This window comes from Cupressus sempervirens, chromosome 10, assembly GCF_028749045.1.
Source record: "Cupressus sempervirens isolate cs-2001-9-10 chromosome 10, ASM2874904v1, whole genome shotgun sequence".
NCBI classification, from domain to species: domain Eukaryota; kingdom Viridiplantae; phylum Streptophyta; class Pinopsida; order Cupressales; family Cupressaceae; genus Cupressus; species Cupressus sempervirens.
Window position 1 is genome coordinate 115,140,994 of NC_143127.1, and position 19,265 is coordinate 115,160,258.

The following is a 19,265-nucleotide window of genomic DNA, read 5'->3' on the forward strand; positions in this document are numbered from 1 at the left end:
AAGATGTTTAGAAGTTATTTTGATGTAGGCTACCACAACTTCCTCCACTAAAACTTCTAATGCTAACAACACAATTTCCAATGTCAAAGGTTGCTTTTGAAAATTCCTTTTATTCCTCTCCCACCAAATTTCCCAAATAACAATTGTTGGGATACACTTCCAAATACATGAATAGTAATAGTGGTTAATCAAACTTGGCCAATCTTGAAACATATCCCATAAGGTAATTGGAAGGGGCATACTAAAATTTAGTTTTTGAAGGATGAAGATCCAACATTGATATTCCATTTTACACTAGAGAAAGAGGTGATCCACATGAGTCAATTGAATGGTATTTATGTATCAATTATTTTCTATTTCAATTTGTAAGATGTTAATAGTTTTATCTTCTCTTTGTTTGAATTAAGAAGGAAAGAGAAGAGCTTTTTTCCCCTATTTTTAGGTAGCAAACTAATCATGATATGTATTTTCATTATGAGTTTAAAAGGGATCTCTTAGGTGTTGTTTCTGTGATTTAGTTTTCCTTTCTCTATAATTCATTTCTAATAAATTTATCTTAGTAGCTAGCATGCATTTTAAAACCATTCAATCGTATGAGCTCATAGGTTGTGTGAAACTCATAGACTTAATTAATCCTATCTAAATTAGTCCTTGTCTGGGTTTAAATCTTGTATAGTTTTAACTCGATTAACCTCTCCTATTATCGGGTTAGGAACACACCCCGTTAAACTTAGGATAAACAAAACTCATTACAAATATGTAATAGGGAGCTATACCTAACAATTCAAAGGGAAGTTAGCCTTACTAGAAGTAACTTTCCAAACTATTGTAATTAGAGTTTGTTCACAAATTAGGGTACCTATGAGTCAAAACTAGAAAGAACAAGTTTGTTTACCAACACGAAGTAAAGCCATGAAACAAGATATTGAGCATATTGAGAAAAATAAAACATGGACTCTACTTCCTAGACCAGAGGACAAGAATGTGATTAGAACCAAGTGGGTGTATAGAAATAAGTTAGATGAAAATGGTGAAGTCACAAGGAAAAAGAAAAGATTAGTTTGGAAGGGGTATGCACAAGAAGAATGAATTGATTATGGAGAAACATTTTCCCTTGTTGCAAGATTGGAAGGAGTAAGAACTCTTCTTGCTTACTCTACATACAAAGGTTTCAAAGTTTATCAAAATGGATGTGAAATTTGCATTTCTTAATGGTATATTAGAAGAAAATATTTGTATAGAACAACTAGAAAGAGTTTTTGACACTAACAAAAAGAACATGGTGTGTAGACTACACAAAGCTTTATATCACTTAAAGTAAGCCCCAAGAGAATTTCATGAAAAGTGTCATAATTATCTTATGAAGATTGGATTTGAGTACTTTAAGACAGAAGGTGGTAAAGGTTTTTTACTAGCTGAAGTTTTTATTGATGTTATCATATTTGAAGGTGAAGATAGATTATGTAACCCATTTGTAAATGAAATGAAGAAAGAATTTGATATGTCTATGTTTGGAGAGATCAAGTTCTTTGTTGGTTTATAAGTATATCAAATGCAATATGGTATATATATATCCCTTCATCTAGGTATGTGAGGGAAATATTGAAAACTTTTGGATTGGAAGATTAAAAACCTATTAGCACACCTATAGTGACATGAGACAAGTCCACAAAGAATGATGATTTAGCTAATGTGAATCATACATTGTACAAGTCTATGATTCGTAAATTGAAATATGTACTACATAGCAGACTTGACATTGCATTATCTATTGGGATAGTTGCAATATTATTTGCTAATCCTAAGGAGAATTATTTGACAGTTGTTAAAAGAATTATGAGATATATTAAATGAATAAAACACTATGGTCTATAATACAATAAAAATGAGAAATATGAGTTTAATAGCTTACACTAATGTTGATTGGGTTAGAAACATTGATGACAAAAAGAGCACTTGTAGAGGAGAATTTTTCTTAGGAAAGAGTTTAGTCACTTGGACCAGAAAGAAAAAATTACATATCTCAATCAATAGCTGAAGATGAATATGTTATTGTTACAATAAATTGTACAAACATTGTGTAGATCAAACAACTACTCAAAGGTATGATGTAAGAAATCACCAAACCAATGGTACTTTATTGCAATAATGCAAGTGCTATAAATATATCAAAGAACCCTATGATGCACACAAAGATTAAGCACACTGTAATCAAGTATCATGACTTGAGAGAGTTAGTTCAAGACAAAGAATTAAGGATGGAATATGTGAATACAAAAGAGCTAATAGATGATATCTTCACAATAGATTTACCTAAGGATGCTCATGAGTATCTAAGAAGTAAATGAGGGGTGATACTCTAATCCAAAGCTAGGTAAGAGGCATGAGTAGAGACCTAAATCAACCAAGTTGAATGTTGTATCTTACAACTTGATGTAGTAGATATTACTTTAGGTGTTTCCTAAAGTAATCTACAAGTTGGAAAAATAGATCACTCACAAGTAAGGTAAAAATGTGAGAAACTAAAATTGTTAATATCTACATGTTGAGATGACAAGTTTTTGACATTGTTGTCAAAGAGGGAGAGATAATAAAATAAAGGGAGAAATATGGAATGTCTACTTGAAGGTAGATAGTGAACCTGATGATTCATACAAAGGGAGAAATAACTAAAATAAATACATCTACCTAGTAAAAGGGAGAAAGAAAAAGTTAGAAGGAGAAACCATAAAAGATGACAGATGGAGTCATAAGAAAGAGTTGACTTTTTGTTGATAAGAACATAATTTTGTAGTCTATAAAGAAGATGATAGAGGGAGAGATTTTGATACAAGGAATTATTTTCTTTTTGGTATTGTTGTTGGAAATGGTTTTCTATCAATGCAAAAGAGAAAGCTTATTGATATGAGATTTTTTTTTAGTGAAGAATCTATAACAAAACAATGATTTATTTTATACTAATGTGAAACCTACTACTTCCTAGTAAGATAACTACCTAGTTGATTTGAGTCCTAACATTTGTTTGATTAATGAGAAGGTTTTAATCAAATGATATAAAAAGTACACCTAGAGGAAAGGTTGAGTTATGGTATGAAAAATGAGTACAAATATCAGTTAAGACAATGATAATATAGTGTATTGTTTATCTACCTAAGGATGGAAATGATAGATACATTGATTAAGTATAGAGGAACACGTAAGAATAATTGAGTCTTTCAAGCTTAATCGAGTGGATAGTAGGTGTTGAGAAAAGTTAATGCAAGATGAGCAAAAAATTAGTTGGAGACAATAAAAGTGAAGTTTTAGTGTGTGTCAAGTAAACTTATCATAAGCCAAGTAAAGATTAATTGATATCGAGCACTAGTAAACTTTAGTGCTTATTGAGTTATCTAGATGAATATGAGCGAAAGAATAGTATGGAAGCTGAGTAACAACATATTGATGCCAAGTGCTAGTATTAATGTTGAATTGTTGGTTTTTTGAATCCGATCCAGCTATTTTATTTTCTTGAATTATGTGAAGTGTGTGGAAGATAACTATGATGAGATGGTGGCACAAAATTCAAGATAAACTATTTTGTAGAAAATTCAAAGAGGATTGAAGAAGAAGTTTCTAGAGGAACCAAATGAAAAAGTGGGTAGATTCATTATATCCTACCTAATACTACCTAACCCTAAAATGGACAATTGAGGTGAAATAGAAAATGATCTTAAATCTTTATTTATAAAGAGAGCTATTCATAAGAAAAGGTTTTCATGTGCGAGAACCTAAGGAAGGTAAGGAGTCTAGGGTATTTGTTGTATTTAGTGGTTGAACAAAAGAGACTACAATTGGTATGCAAAGCAAGAAGGCTTAAGAGTATGAATAATTGATGGGTGAACAAGCTATAAGAGTTGAAGTGTGTGAAAGTCAAATAGAATGGAGGACTAAAAAAAGTGATCTATAATTAGTCTAGGGTAAAATCTTTGGATTAAGGTTGAGATAACTATCATTTGTAAACCCTTTAACTGGGTGACATTCTAAGTGAATGATCTAAATTCATCTAAAAAGGATCACTCCTAATAGGGTGATTGAAGTCCTCTCACCAAGTCACATTTAAGACTGTGTTTTGTAACCTTTAATAGGGTAGGCCTTTCATAGGGCATCACTTTAGAAGAGTGAAAATTAGTAGCATGTTACTTTTGGTTTTTCCCAAATTGGGTTTCCATAAAAATTCCATGTGTCAAATGCATTATTGAATCAATTATGTTTCATGTTTGTATTTGTGTGAGGTTTTCTTGACCTAGGATAATAACCTACAAATTTTAAGCATTGTGTGATCTAATGGATGCATGCATAATAAGGTTTTATGGATATGGGTTCACTAAGATGTGAAAAGTTTTATTTGTACATCTAGACCTTGGATAACTAATTCAATACCCCCTCTCAATTATTATAAATAATTCTAGCAAGAGTCATTTTTAGCTTTTACACTTTGTATATGCTTTTAAGTCATTCAAGTCAATCCATAAAGTGTATATGCTTGAGGTGCAATGTGACTAAGACAATAATTATAGGCTAATTGTTTTTTTTTCCATTGATCAAATCCTTACAAATGGAACTCCAACATTTTCTTGCAACTTGGAATGAGCTTATATAGCTCTTTTTATTTTGCTCGAACTTTCTAATTATTTTCATAACCTAATCTTGGTTGATTTGTAGAAATGTTGTCAATATCGACATGACAACATTTTGAAATTACAATGTTGCCATTCACAAATTTTGTAATCTTTACACTTTTAAATTTCTAACACCCATGATCACTTAAAATGTTTCTAATACCATCCCATTAGCATGATTAGGCATTCCTAATATATTTCTACTTTTTCAACATATTTTGGAGTCAATTTCACCATTTAACACATTATGACCTAGATTTCAACCTTTTGCATTTGCATATCAATATTGAGATCTCCTAGGAAAATCTTGTACCCATGTCTAATTTTACTACCTAAAGACTAAAAAAAAAATTTGGGACTTACTTATATTTATTATTAATTATTTTCTTAGCCAATGCCAATTACAAGCCAAAACTAAGTTAGGGTTTGACCAAAAACTCTAGGTGCTCCTATGCCATTCTCTCCCTACACTAAAGTAGTCAAGTTACTCCTAGCTCAACAAGAGTTCATTGGTTTTGCAAAGTTTCTTGAAGTCATTTTCTTGTACCTCAGTATCATATGACTCAAGTCGGTGCCTTCATTTTATGAGGTTCTCCATCTAAACACCATGCCTTGTTTTCTTTTTAAGCCTTGAATCTAGGACTTTATTATTTCATTTCTTGACTTGGATAGGTACCTTGAGATCCTATACATCCTTGTAACCCTCTATATTATGTTACTTCTCTACTACATCATGACCTTTATGCTTGATCAACTCTTGTACATTGAACATAGAGAAGATAAATAGCTCATTTGGAAGGTCTATTTTGTAAGTATTTTGTCCATACTTAGCTAGAATGTAGCATTGTCCTACTCTTCTCATTTGCAACTTTCTTTGGATTCCCTATTGATGACTAGCTTTTATGATATGTACCATCACCCAATCTCCTACTTCAAACTAGAAATCCTTTCTCCTTTTATCCATGTTAGTCTTAAGCTTTTGGATTGCTTCCATAAAAGTATTATTTACAAGTTCTTGAACCTCTTTCATAGAGTGAGAAAAGTCCTCTACATATATAGTGATTCCTTTATGATTCTTGAACTTTGAGTTTACAAACTCCTCTTGGATGGATTTCATACACACCTTCTAATGGACTTTTTTAAGTAGATCAATTTACACTATCATTGTAGGAAAACTCTTCTTGAGGATGCACTTTGTCCCAAACTTGACCATACTTTTTTGTCAAACACTTAAGAAGGTCTCCAAGCACTTTATTTATCACTTCAGTCTTATCATTTGTTTGTGAATGATACATTGAACCAAATGCTAAATTATTACCAAGTATTTTCTATATAGTTTTCCAAAAATGCCCCATGAGTTTTAAATCTCTTTCTCACATTATACTTAATCCTAACTATTTCTTTGAAGAAGAGATGGCAAATATAACTAGCATCTTGATTTGTCTTACAAGGTATAAAATGACAAACTTTGATAAACCTATCTACCACTACAAATACATTATCAAAACCAATGGTTTTCCTTAGTAATACAACTATAAAATTCATACTAAGACAATCACATGACCTGTTATGAGTTAAGAAAGGTTGATACAATCCTAACACATTGTTCTACATACCTCCTAATATATTTTTACATTTTTGGCCAATAATAGAACCTTTGAACTATGTCTAGTATTTTTTTTAAGCCAAAATGGCCATAGGGACTTCCATTATGCTTCTCTTGAATGAGTTTTTCCCTCATAGAACCCTTGGCTAAACATAACTAGTTACCCTTATTAAAAAAATCCATTTTGTAAAGTATAGCCAACAAAATTGCTATGAAAATGATTGCTAAATTCAAGGCATACCTTGTAGGCTTTTGAGAAGTCTTCATCTCCTTCATATATGTCCTTAAATCCTCTAGTTCATACTCTATGTAAATAGATCTCATGAAAAATTATTACCTCATGTTAAGTGCATCTTCTTCTTTATTTCTCTACCCATTTTATTCTTGATAATAAATGTGTAGAATTGATGAATCTCCATCCATTTTATATGTCTAAGACTCAACTTCTCCTGTGCATCTATGAATCTTAGGACTTTATTATCTATATAGACTACAAACTCTTTGGGAAAGGGATAGTGCATCCAATTCCTAAGGGATTGGACCAATGCATAGATATACATGATTATCTATATAGACTACAAACTTTTTTGGAAAGGGATAATGCATCCAATTCCTAAGGGATTGGACCAATGCATAGATATATATCATAGGATGAGCACCTTGACTTGGCTTCATCTAACTATTACAAGCTAGATTTGTTGTTGCACCAAAAGATCAACATGTCAATGCTTGATATAACCACTAGACTTATAGAACACAAGAGACAGTTAAGCCATGTCACAAACCCAAAGAGGAACATTGGCAGTTAGTCCAAAAATCCACCATCAGTCCAAAAATCCCCCATCAACATTACTTGGGGAGATTCAAACCTATGACCAAGCTCTGGTACTACTTGTTACAAGCTAGAGTTTTTGTTACACAAAAAGATTGACTTGCAAATGCCCGATACAACCACTAGACTTATAGAACACTAGATGTAATTGAGCCATGTCATGAATCCCAAAGAGGAACATTGGTGATTAGTCCAAAAATAACCTCTCACTATAAAAAATTTCTTTTCTTCCCTCTTAACTTAGGACTACCCCCACAACTATGTTTCTTTCATCACTCCCTAAAATGAACAATTATTCAAATCTTGGAAATACTAGGATAGGTTTTGTGTTTACTTCTTGTTTCAACCTATCAAACCTTTCATCATCCTCCTATTTTTGACTTAAAATTAGTCTTAAGACCAGTTTTGATAGTATCTAAAATGGGTGCACATATTTGAATGAATCCCTTAACAAATTTCTTATTAAATTGAGCCAATCCATGAAACTTCTAACTTCAATCCCTATTTTAGGAGTAGGCCAATTATGGATGGCTTCTACCTTTCTTGGCTTCATCTTCCAATCACCTTGGTAATGAAAATGCCTATGTATACTAGGTCTTTTTTTAAGAACCCACTCTTCTCTAAGTTAATAGTCAATTTTTCTTCATTCAATTCCCTCAACACAATTTATAGGTGTTCCATGTGTTCTTGCTTTATTTTACTAAAGATTAGAATATCATCAAGATAAAATACCACAAATCTAGCTATATAATCTTTCAAAAGTTCATTCCTTAGCCTAATGAATGTACTAGGTCTATTTGTGAGGTCAAATGACATAAATAATTACTCATAAAGATCCATTATAGCTTTAAAGGCTATCCTCCATTCACCCCCTCCTTTCATCCTAATTTTAAGGTAACCACTCTTATGATTAATTTTAGAAAAAATATTTATCACCCCTGACACAATCCATTAAATCCTTTACTCTAGGAATAGGAAACTTATATCTTACTGTTATCCTATTTAATTCCCTAGAATTAGAATACATTATCCACTTACCTCCTTTATTTCATGTTTACACAACTAGGACTACACATGGACTAATGCTCTTCTTTATTAGGCCTTGACCAAGTAATTATTGGACTTATCTTGCATTGTTGTGGTTTCATGGTGCGAGAACACCTATACCTCTACTCTCAAAGGAATCCACTAGAACAAGCTCTTCATGAGTTTCACTCAAAGACATTCATGTCTAAGAGTATTTGATAAGTTTTAGAAGCATTTTTCATCAAAATTAAGCCTACTTGTAAGGCCTAGTCACCATTAGTGTTTTATAAACAATGGTTTTCTTTTACTATGGTCAATAGGAACATCTTAGTCCTAGGATAGGGTAGGTGCATATTTATGATTACCAGCATGTGTACTCGATTAACAAAGAGGATACCTTCCATAACTAACCTAGCTTAGTTAAAATAGACATTCCTTTGTTAACCAACACAACTTAGTCAATACTATCTCTGAACTTGGTTATAACTAAACACTCAACACATACAAGAAATTGTCTTTAATTCTTGAGTAAGCTCAGTTATCTCTGACTACTCAGTAAAGGATTGAAAGTTTCTAACATTTAATAACTTTTACATAATCTCTCCCCAATAGTCACAAATTTTAAAAATTATTTCAATTAGTTGGGAAAGGTCTTCATATATCCCTTTCAGGTAGGTGGAAGACATAGAATGGAATAGAATATTATTTTGCATTTGAAATCAATAAAAATCCCTATTTTCCTTGTAAATTGGTTGTTACACATGTGTGTATGGAATAGTATAGATTGATAGAAGAAAAGGAATGAATGGACCAACATCTTGGATTTTCTAGGGAGATAGTGCAATTTCTTTGAAGTGTTGAAAATATCCGAGTCAAAAGATATACAAACATTTCTCTCGAGTGCACCAAAACCCACATTCCATTGGCAAGTTTTGGAAAAAATGCCCTAACTTACTTTTCTACCATGGGAATTCCATGCCACTTACGAAAATTCAATTTAGATTGGTGTAAGATAGGATTCCAAAAGGATTGGAGATGAGGATTGAGTTTACTATTTTTGCAACCTAGCCCTAGGCTAAACATCTCTATGTGTTTGGTTCAGGACAAAAAACATTGAATTGTTAGTGGAACTTTGGGTATGGATAAAACATGTCTGGTGGTGGATTTTGATCTCTTATATACCCCTCCAACTATCTCAAGTGGTGGTCAATCCTATACAATAGACTGGTGTGGACTTCCTTCACAAACTTGATAAATTAGGCCTATTAGGACTACTTGTTTTATTTAGGGTTTCATGCTCACCTTACTATTTGGGAGTTTGAAGCTTTGGGTTTTGAAATAACTTCCAAAAGAGTTCCAAAATATCCACTTTTTTTACCAGGTCCTAAGGATAATTTTCAAAATAAGTCCTAATTTCTTCATTTGTAGGGCTACTAGACCTAAAAGCTAGAATTGTTGTTTGGGCTCTTGGGAATAGGATAGGCTATATTAATCTATCATTTTGAGATGATTAGATGTTCAGGAACCTTTCCATTCCTCTTATAATTCATAGGTTCCCATTTCAAGATAATCCCAAGTATTTGGTTGTATTTTTCTAAGAAATTTAGTAGTACTCTAAAGGAGTGCCTAGTTGATGTTTTGTTTGCAAGATTGTACAAATGTTTAGAGCCCTCTCTCAAGCCCTTTTTATTGTATATAAGAAATTATAAGGCCACACCACATCAAAGTTGGATAGTGAAGGGAGATCTCTACATCAAGTGGTAATAGAGAAACCTAAGATCCCTAAGGGTAAAATTATACTAACACCATGGATGGAGAAGATGAAGGAGGGTTGTCTAAAACAATGACCAATGTAGAGATATTTAAACACCTTAGAGAGAAAAAGGTTGAGGAAAGATGAACAAAGGAACAGGGAGATTTAGTTGATGAGGAAAGATATGGAAAAGCTTAAGAAAGAGCTTCATAAAAAAATTATTGAAAAATCTAAAGAAGTCAAAACAAGAAGTGATGAAGAAATGCTTAAGCAAGAAGAATAAGAATGGTATGTTTATCAAAGGCTACTTGTGAAGACTCTAAAAACTATGGAGAGGAAAGCCATAGATGCTAAGCTTGATTTTCCTACATACAATGAGAAGGTGGAACCAGATGCTACAATGGATTGGGTAGATGCCCTAAACACTTGCTTTGGTTGTGAAGACATTCCTAAGAACCAAAGGGTGAATATTTCCAAGTCTAGGCTGAAAGGTTTTACACTCACATGGTGGAACCTCACTCAAGATGACAAGGTGACAAACAAAAATATAGTCACCACATGGAAGAAGATGGTGACCCTACTTAGAGAGACTTATGGCCTTGAAGATTATGAAGTCCAACTTCATAAAAAGAGGATGATCTTGAGACAAAAGGAGATGGATATCTCTACCTCTACTAAAGAATTCATAAATTGGTGATAAAATTTAAGCTTGTTGATCTTGAAACTGTGAAAATTGCTAGATATATGCAAGGACTAAGGATTTCCATTCAAGATGAACTTAATTCACAAGACCTGCCATAGTAAACCAATAATACCAATTGGCACTCAAGGTTTAAAAAAAATTCAAGAGGAGAAATGAATAAGGTTATAGAAACAAAGGTAAGAATGATAGAGGAAAAGGAAACTATAGAGCAAGAGGAACACAAAGTAATAGGCCACAAGGAGATTCCAATAAGAATAACACCAAACAACAAAATAGTTCAAGAGGTGGATATAGAGGAAGGAAAGGTAAGGGAAAATGCATAAATGATGGAAGAAATAATGAGGAGATAAAATGCTACAAATGCAACTAGATAGGGCACTATACTAACAAGTGTCTTGAGAAGTAGAATAACCAAGGAGAGAGAAGAATAAATATTGTGCAAGAAGATGATGGTATCAGTGGGAGAGACTGTACTAGTGAAAAAGGGGCCACCCTAATGATGAAAAGAATCTTGATCTAAGAACCTATACTAGTGGAGCCTCCTCAAAGAGGGGCCTTCTTCAGGACCAACTATAGGAGCCATGAAAAGGTATGAAAAGTATTAATTGATTATGCTTATACTAAAAATGTTGTATTTAAAGAAATCGTAGAAAAAATAAATTTGAAGAAAATACCCCCCCAAATCCCTCCCATGTATCTTGTTTGATAAAAGGACAAAAAAACATTATAAATGAAAAAGCTTGGGTAACCTTTTCAATCAAAGACTACAAGGATAAAGTCCAATGTGATGTTGTAGACATAGATGTCTATCACCTTTTATTAGGGAGTCCATGGTAGTATGATTTAAAAGAAAAGTATGATGGTGTCACAACCAAATATTAAATCAATCAAGGTGGTTATAAGTATAACCTACTCCCTCTCCCTAATTGTCACCAAGAGAAACCTAAGGAATAGTTAGTCATCATGGAAGGAGAACAAGAAATGATAAAAAATATACAAGAGTCTGAGATATGGTATCCCATTGTCCTCAAACCTAAAATGGTAGTACATAAAGAGGTACCCAAGGAAGTGGATGGTTTGTTACAAAAATATAAGAGAATAGTTACAAGGGACATACTAGATGAACTTTTAGCATTAAGGGACACCTCACACTACATAGAATTCATACTAGGTGCTTCTCTACCCAAAAATGTTTCTTACAAACTCATTGCTAACCAGAATAAAGATTTTTCTAGACAAATTAAAGATTTTCTAACAAAAGGACTAGTACAAAAGAGTCTCAACCCTTATATAGTCCCAAGTGTTTTGGCCCCTAAAAAGGATAGAAAATAAAGGCTATGTACTAAATCTAGGGAAATAAACAAAATAAAAATCATGTATAGATTCCCTACACCCTAAATTGAAGATTTATTAGACCAACTTGGAGGAGTATGTTTCTTTTCAAAGATAGACCTTAAATTAGGCTATCATTAGATTAGAATAAGACCTAGAGATGAGTGGAAAATAGTGCCTAAAACCAGTGATGGATTTTATGAATGAATTGATATGCAATTTGGCCTTAGCAATGCTCCTAGCACCTTCATGAGGATGATGAATGAAGTGCTCCATGACTTCATAGGAAAGTTTGTAGTGGTCCACCTAGATGACATATTGATTTTCAAAAATACTAAAGAAGAACACATGAAACACTTGGAACTAATCTTCAAAAGGCTTCATGAGAAGAAACTAGCAATAAATCTAGAAATATTTGAATTTATTTATATAGAGTTGACATTTTTGGGCTAAGATTCCTTAACAACCAAGAAAAATTTAGTTGTAGGCATATGAAATGGGTTGAACTAATCCAAGCCTTCACATTCTCTATATAACTCATAAAGGTACTACAAACAAGGTAGCAAATGCCCTTAGTAGGAGAGTCAACTTGGTTAAAGAAGTGTAAGAAATATTATCCAAAATTTAGTGACATCCATAAGGTTTTCTCTAATCTACGTGATCCCTATAACACTACATATTCTGAATATTTGTTGCAGAATGACCTTTTATTCAAAAGAGGTTAGCTTTGTATTCTAAGATGCTCCATGAGAGAAAATTTGATCATAGAAAAGAATTGTGGCACACTAGGAGTTCACTTTGGGATTCATAAGATACTAGAAATCCTAAGAAGAAACTAAGATTCACCTAAACTACCCACTAATGTCAAAAAATTTGTGGACACATGCACTATTTTCCAAAGAGCCAAAGGAGTTAGATAAAATCAATGTCTCTACTGGTCCTTACCATTTCAAACAATGTCATGGAATAGTGTGACTATGGATTATGTCTTCAGCCTCCCAATAGCTAAATAAGGTTTTGATAGAATTTTTATCATAGTTGATAGATTCAACAAAATAGCTCACTTGACAAAACCAGTCCTAGTGACATTTTGGTTTGTCAACTAGTTAACAATCAACATAATATCTCAGTTTTAGAGAAAAAAATGGTGAGCATTAGAAAGGGAGGGAAGAATTAATTTCAAAATTCAAATTCTAAACAAGGAAAGATTTCTCTAGAATGTCAGAATTGATGCCCTGGCTTGGGGCATGGGTCACAGAAGGGGGATGATTAGGGATTTTTTTGGTACAGGGGACTAGATGGAGAAAGATGATGAGGACCCAGATGCTCCCCCCAACGTGTTGGACAAAATTCCATTAGTTCCCAAGGTGGGTCTACCATGCTCTAGAAAATGGTTGTCTCTTTTTGGGGTCAAGCCTACAGGTAAGTCCTCTTTCCCACCTGTTAATATTCTCCCTAAGGTGAAGAAAGGATCTTGTGCCATTTCCATTCTGGATGAGCTCATGTATCATAACATTGCATCAATGGCTTCAACCTTGGTTGGAAAATTCTTAGGGCCAAGGAAAAATATAGATATTGTTAAATCTTTTATTAAGAGTAAATGGGCCCTCAAAGGTCAAGTCTCTATCATGGACATGGCTAAGGGCTTTCTCTCTTTTGATTTTTCTTGTATGGAAGAACTCTCAGAAAGTTTGTGTTAGGGGCCATGGGTTGTAGGTCATTCCAATCTAGTTCTCTAGAAGTGGTCTTCAAAGTTGGATCTGAATGACTCCTTTTTTGTGCAAGCCTTGATTTGTGTAAGGCTTCCAGAGCTCCCCTTAGAATTTTGGAATGAAGATGTTTTTGTGGGGTTAGCCAGCTCCTTTGAGGATCTCCTCTCAATAGATTTGACTTAAACCTTGAAAATACATCTTACCTATGCTAAAATCTACATAAGGGTAAGGGAAGGTTTAAACATGCTATAAATAGTGATGTTCCATTCAAAACTAGGAGTGCATGTTCAAAAACTAATTTATGAGATGGTGCCATTTGCATGCTTCCTCTATTTTAAATCTAGGCACAAGCCAAACCAATTTCCTAAAGCTAAGGTAGATAGGAAGAATAGTAAGCCTAATAGTACTTTAGAAAAGGGTAGGAAAATGGTCTAGAACTAGAAAATGACCAATAACTCAGAGAAAAAGGATGGGACTATGGGAAAGAATATTTTTCTTTACTAGGAAGGAGATTAGAGCAATCTAGGCAATAAAGGATCAAAGTTGTCAAAAAATGATGACCAAGATGTTGATCCTCAAGCCATAGAAGTGGCAGGTAAAAGTTTTTTGACTGAGAAAGAGAAGGAAGTCAATATGTTGGAGGACCCTTAGATGGAGAACAAGTCAAATCCAAAATCATTGGCCCTAACCAAAGGATCAGGAGGACTCTTAAAGGTTCCTAATCATAACCTAAGTGTAGGAAACAAAGGAGAAGAGGCAAGCCATATAGGGTAGGAGATGGTAGATGAGGTTCAGGATCAAAGGCTTTCTTTGGATCTCCCTTTGGTTCCTCTGGTGAGTCCACTAGTAACAAATGACCTGGGGATGGAGCTTTTAGATCTAATCAATAATTCTTCCTTAGAATAGATCTCAAAATTGGAGGAATGGATAAATAGTTGCTCTCAAGACAATAAAGGAAATTGGAGTATGGTTAAAAAGAAAAATCAAAATTTAGATCAGCCCCCATCGTCTCTAGTGATGACCAAAAGTAGGGTCAAAGTAGATGTTGGGGTAAAACCTAAGTCTCTATGTAGAGAAAGCCTGAGCTAGGTATAGCAAGAGGAGGCCATAAAGAACTTGGCAGATGGAAGCCAAAGAACCATAAAGAAATGCTCTATAAAAAAGAAATGAAGATCATATCTTGGAACATAATGGGCATAAATGGTGCCCACAAATAGGAGATAGTCCAAAATATGATTAGAGACCAAATATCTAATTTTTTACTGATTCAAGAAACAAAAATGAGAAAAGACATGGTGGGAAAGTTATCCTTCAATATTAATATGAGTAGTGAGTCCATAGACTTATAGGGAGCTATTGGGTAGGAGGGGGGGTGGGCGGGGGGGGGGTGTGGGGGTAGTGGGTTATGATGCTCTTCAACAAAATGGCTTTCCAAATCTCTACTATTCTCAATGAAGGTAATGCTCTCATTTCCAAGGTCTCCCATGTACATAGTGGTGACTCTTGGTTAATCTTAAATGTGTATTCTTCCAATTCCAAAAGGGTGAGAAGGGTTTTTTGGGCCAATATTCTTGATGTAATTCACAATAGTAACATAAATAAAGGTGTTATAATGGAGGATTTCAACACCCCCCTTCCAGATGAAGAAATATCTGGGAGGTTGGCCCTGGATGAAGAAAGTAAATTAGACTTCTCAAATTTTATTAATAGTCTGGCCTTTATGGATATTGATCTTTCAGGGGGAAAATTCACTTGGTCAAATAGGAGAATTGGGAGGGATTGCATCTAGGTTAATCTTGATAAAGCCCTTATTTCCCCAGACTGGATGCAAACCCACATGTGTAGGCTCTCCATTCTTCCCAAAGTTGGATCAAACCACTCATCCATCTCACTCTCATTTAGTCCTCTAATGGAAAAATAGAATTTCCCCTTCCATTTTGAGAAGATGTGGACATTCCACCCTAATTTGGAAGCTAAGCTTTCTTCTTGGTGGAATATAGAGGTGGAAGGTATAGCAATGTTCAAAATAGCTCAAAAATTGAAAAATGTGAAAAGAAACATCAAAGTCTAGAATAAGATGAATTTGAAGCATATCTTCCAGGAGTAGGATGAGAAGATAGACCAGCTTCAAAAATCCTAGGAATGTATATAGCAACAAGGATATAATGATCAGAATATGATCAAAGAAAGGTCTATCATATATGAACTCCACAATATCATTAGCAAGGAAGAACACTTTTAGAAGCAAAGATCTAGAGTCAATTGGCTCAAAGAGGGTGATTAGAATACCAGGTTCTTCCATCTCTCCACCTTAAAGAACCAAGCACATAATAATATTTTGAGTATAAAGAGGGTGCAGGCCACCTTGACAAAGGATAATGAGATTGCGGATGAAATTGTGCATTTCTTTTCTTTGCTTCTTTCTAAGGACTCTTCACTTTAACTAAAAGATTAAGAGGATATTTTCACTTTAATTTCCAATCTGTTATAGGACCATCATAATTCTATGTTGAAAGAAAATCCCACTTCATATGAAATTTATCAATCTCTTTTATCTCTTCCTATTGATAAAGGTCTAGGGTTGGATGGATTCTTGACATTCTTTTTTTAGAAATATTGGGAGGTGGTCAAAGGGGATGTGACGAAGGTAGTGCAAGAATATTTTGGGGCTAGGATTTTTTGAAAGAACTTAATACTACATTTTTGGTGCTAATTTTGAAAACCCCAGAGGCTAACTTGATGATAAGCTTAGACCCATTAGCCTATGTAATTATTTCTATAAAATTATTTTGAAATTTTTAACCTCAAAAATTCTCAGTATTCTCCATTTGATTATTTCTCCATAGAAAATTGGCTTTGTCCCAAGGAGACAGATCTAAGACTCAATAATGATGGTTCATGAGGTGATTCATTCCTTGGAAGATAGGAAGATAGAAGGCTTTCTATTAAAGTTAGACCTATCTAAAACCTATGATAGGGTGGACTAGGACTTCTTGAACGCTATTCTCTAGGCTTTTGGATTTGATGCTCAGGTTTGTAAACTAATTCTCTAGTTTGTCTCCACCCCCTCTCAATTTTATCAAGAAGGATTAGATAGGGAGATCCCTTATCCCCTATTCTATTCATTATTATGGCTGAGTAATTGGGGAGGTTAATCCTAGGGAAAAGTTGGGATCAAAGTCGGCATGGTCTTAAGCCATCATCAAGACATATTTCTTTCAACCATTAACAATTTGGGGATGACACTATTCTGGGTGGAGAAGCCATGTTTTAAGAGTCTAAGGTGTTAAAATTATTTCTAAATACCTACACAAGGGGTATAGGCTAGTCTATTAAATGGGAAAAAAGCTTGGTCTTCTTTGTTAACACCCCAATGAAAAAGTAAAATAGCTTAAATCTTAATATGTGGTGTGGGGTCTCTTCCAACTAGATATCTTTGTATGCCACTGGGGTCAAAACCTTTAGAATCTTTCTAGAATGGTATAATTGATAGATTCAACAAGAAGCTAGTAGGTTAGAAAGGTGCTACCCTCAATCAAGTAGGTAAATGTACCTTGGTCAGATCAACTCTTCAAAATGTCCCAACTTATGCTCTTAGCCTTTTTGGGATCCTAGGTAAACATGCTGATAGAATGGAGAAAATCTAGAGAGAATTTTTTTGGACATGTGTTGAAGAAAACAAGAGATATCATTTAGTGGCATGTGAAGATGTTTTCCTTCCTAAATGCTATGGTGGTCTAGGTATTAGAAAAAATAGACACCTCAACAATGCTCTATTAGAAAAGAAAATATGGTGCATTTTTCAAAGCTCTAGAGAATGGCAGGATATCATTGTGGAGAAGTACTCAAGAAGGTAATCACTTAGCTTTATATTTAGGGAAGCTGATATTCCATATGGATCTTTTATCTAGAATAGGATCCTCAATGATAATTGGTTAAGCCAAGGGCCCCTCATAGATTATCATAACTATGAGAGATGGGTTGATTTATTCATAAGAAGATTTGGTTTGAAAGTTAGTGACTATAGAGCTGATCATGGATGGAAAGGCCTATCCCTAGTCTCCCAGGATCTCAAACCACTGGTGACTATCCTGAATGCCATGTTTCTTAATAACAAGAGGGATGAAATTATATGGGTAGAAAATTCTAATGGTTTACATTTAGTTTCTTTAGGCTACTCCTTGTTGTCGAACAGGATGGAGAAACCCATCTAGGCAAGGGCTTGGATGATTGGCCTTACTCCAAAAATCAACATATTCTTTTGTCTACTTCTCCAAGAAAAAGTTCTTACTTTGGATAGCCTAACTAAGAGGGGCCAAATTATCCCAAATGGGTGTAACCTTTGTAATAATGATTTGGAGATGGCTAACTGCCTATTTATTCATTGCCCCTACTCCTCAGAGGTATGGGATCTTATGACTAGGGGCTATGGGATTAGCTGGTGTAAATCAGCCAACATCCAGGATTTTTTTGGTTAATGGAATTGTATGCATAAAGGAATGAAGACTTAGATGATATTCTCCTACTCTCTTCCACATTTTTGTTGGGGAATATGGAAAGAGAGAAATAATCACATCTTCAGAGATAGGGAAACCCCTACTTTTGTTATTGTACATAAAATTTATAGCACTATAAAGGAGAACTTTTCCATAAAAAGGGGGAGAGATATTGATGGAGGAAACCACATAGAAAAGAAAAAGGATAGGGAGAGGAAAATATAGGAGGCTAAGTGGCTTTTTCCCCCAGAAGAATGGCATAGATACAATTTTCATGGGGCAACCAAAAGGAATCCAAGCCCCACTGGCTATGGGGGAATTATAAGAAACAATCATGGGCTTGGTAAGGCAGCTTTTTCCTATCCTCTAGGGACTTAGAAAAACCACTTCATAGAGGCCAGTGTGGCTTGTCATATTATCAAATTGGCTCTGGCTACAGGGATTGAGAACCTTTGGTTGCAGGGAGACTCTTTAAATATAATAAATTATCTAAAAGGTTTCTCTCAGCTCTCCTAGACCCTCACAAATGTGGTGGATGAGATATGATCAGACTTGGGCAAAGTCAAAAGGTTCCATGTGAGTCATGTGTATACAAAGGCCAACTCAGTTGCAAACTAGTTTATGAATGAGGTGGTAGCGAAAAACACAGTGACAATGTGGCATAATAGTGACATCTTTTTGGTGGCCATGAAAGATATTATAATGCTAGAACATATCTAGGGAAGTATGAAGGCAATCTAATATTAATTATGGAAAGATATGTAAAATTTCATGAATGACAAGATGTTAATGAAAATCATGGGAAGGTAATAACTCTCCATCATTTCATATACTTATGGTATTTTTTATGGGTCACTTTCACATCCCCCATTAAAATTTCCAAAGGTAAAAAAGATTTAGGGATACAAAATCTCAAGAAGTTCAAGTCTATGAAGGAACAAAGAACTAGTCCAGAATTTTTGAACAAGAAATCAAGATGGTTGTGGAGAGGAGTAGGAAGGAGTCAACTAGGGAGGTGGACAAATGGAGGAAAATAACAAAGGTTTGGAAAAAATTGGAGAATGGTGGAATAGTGAGGTACATTGAAAAACTCTACAATTTTGATAAGGAGATCACCAAACTCATGGTGAACACTTGGAAGGATAGC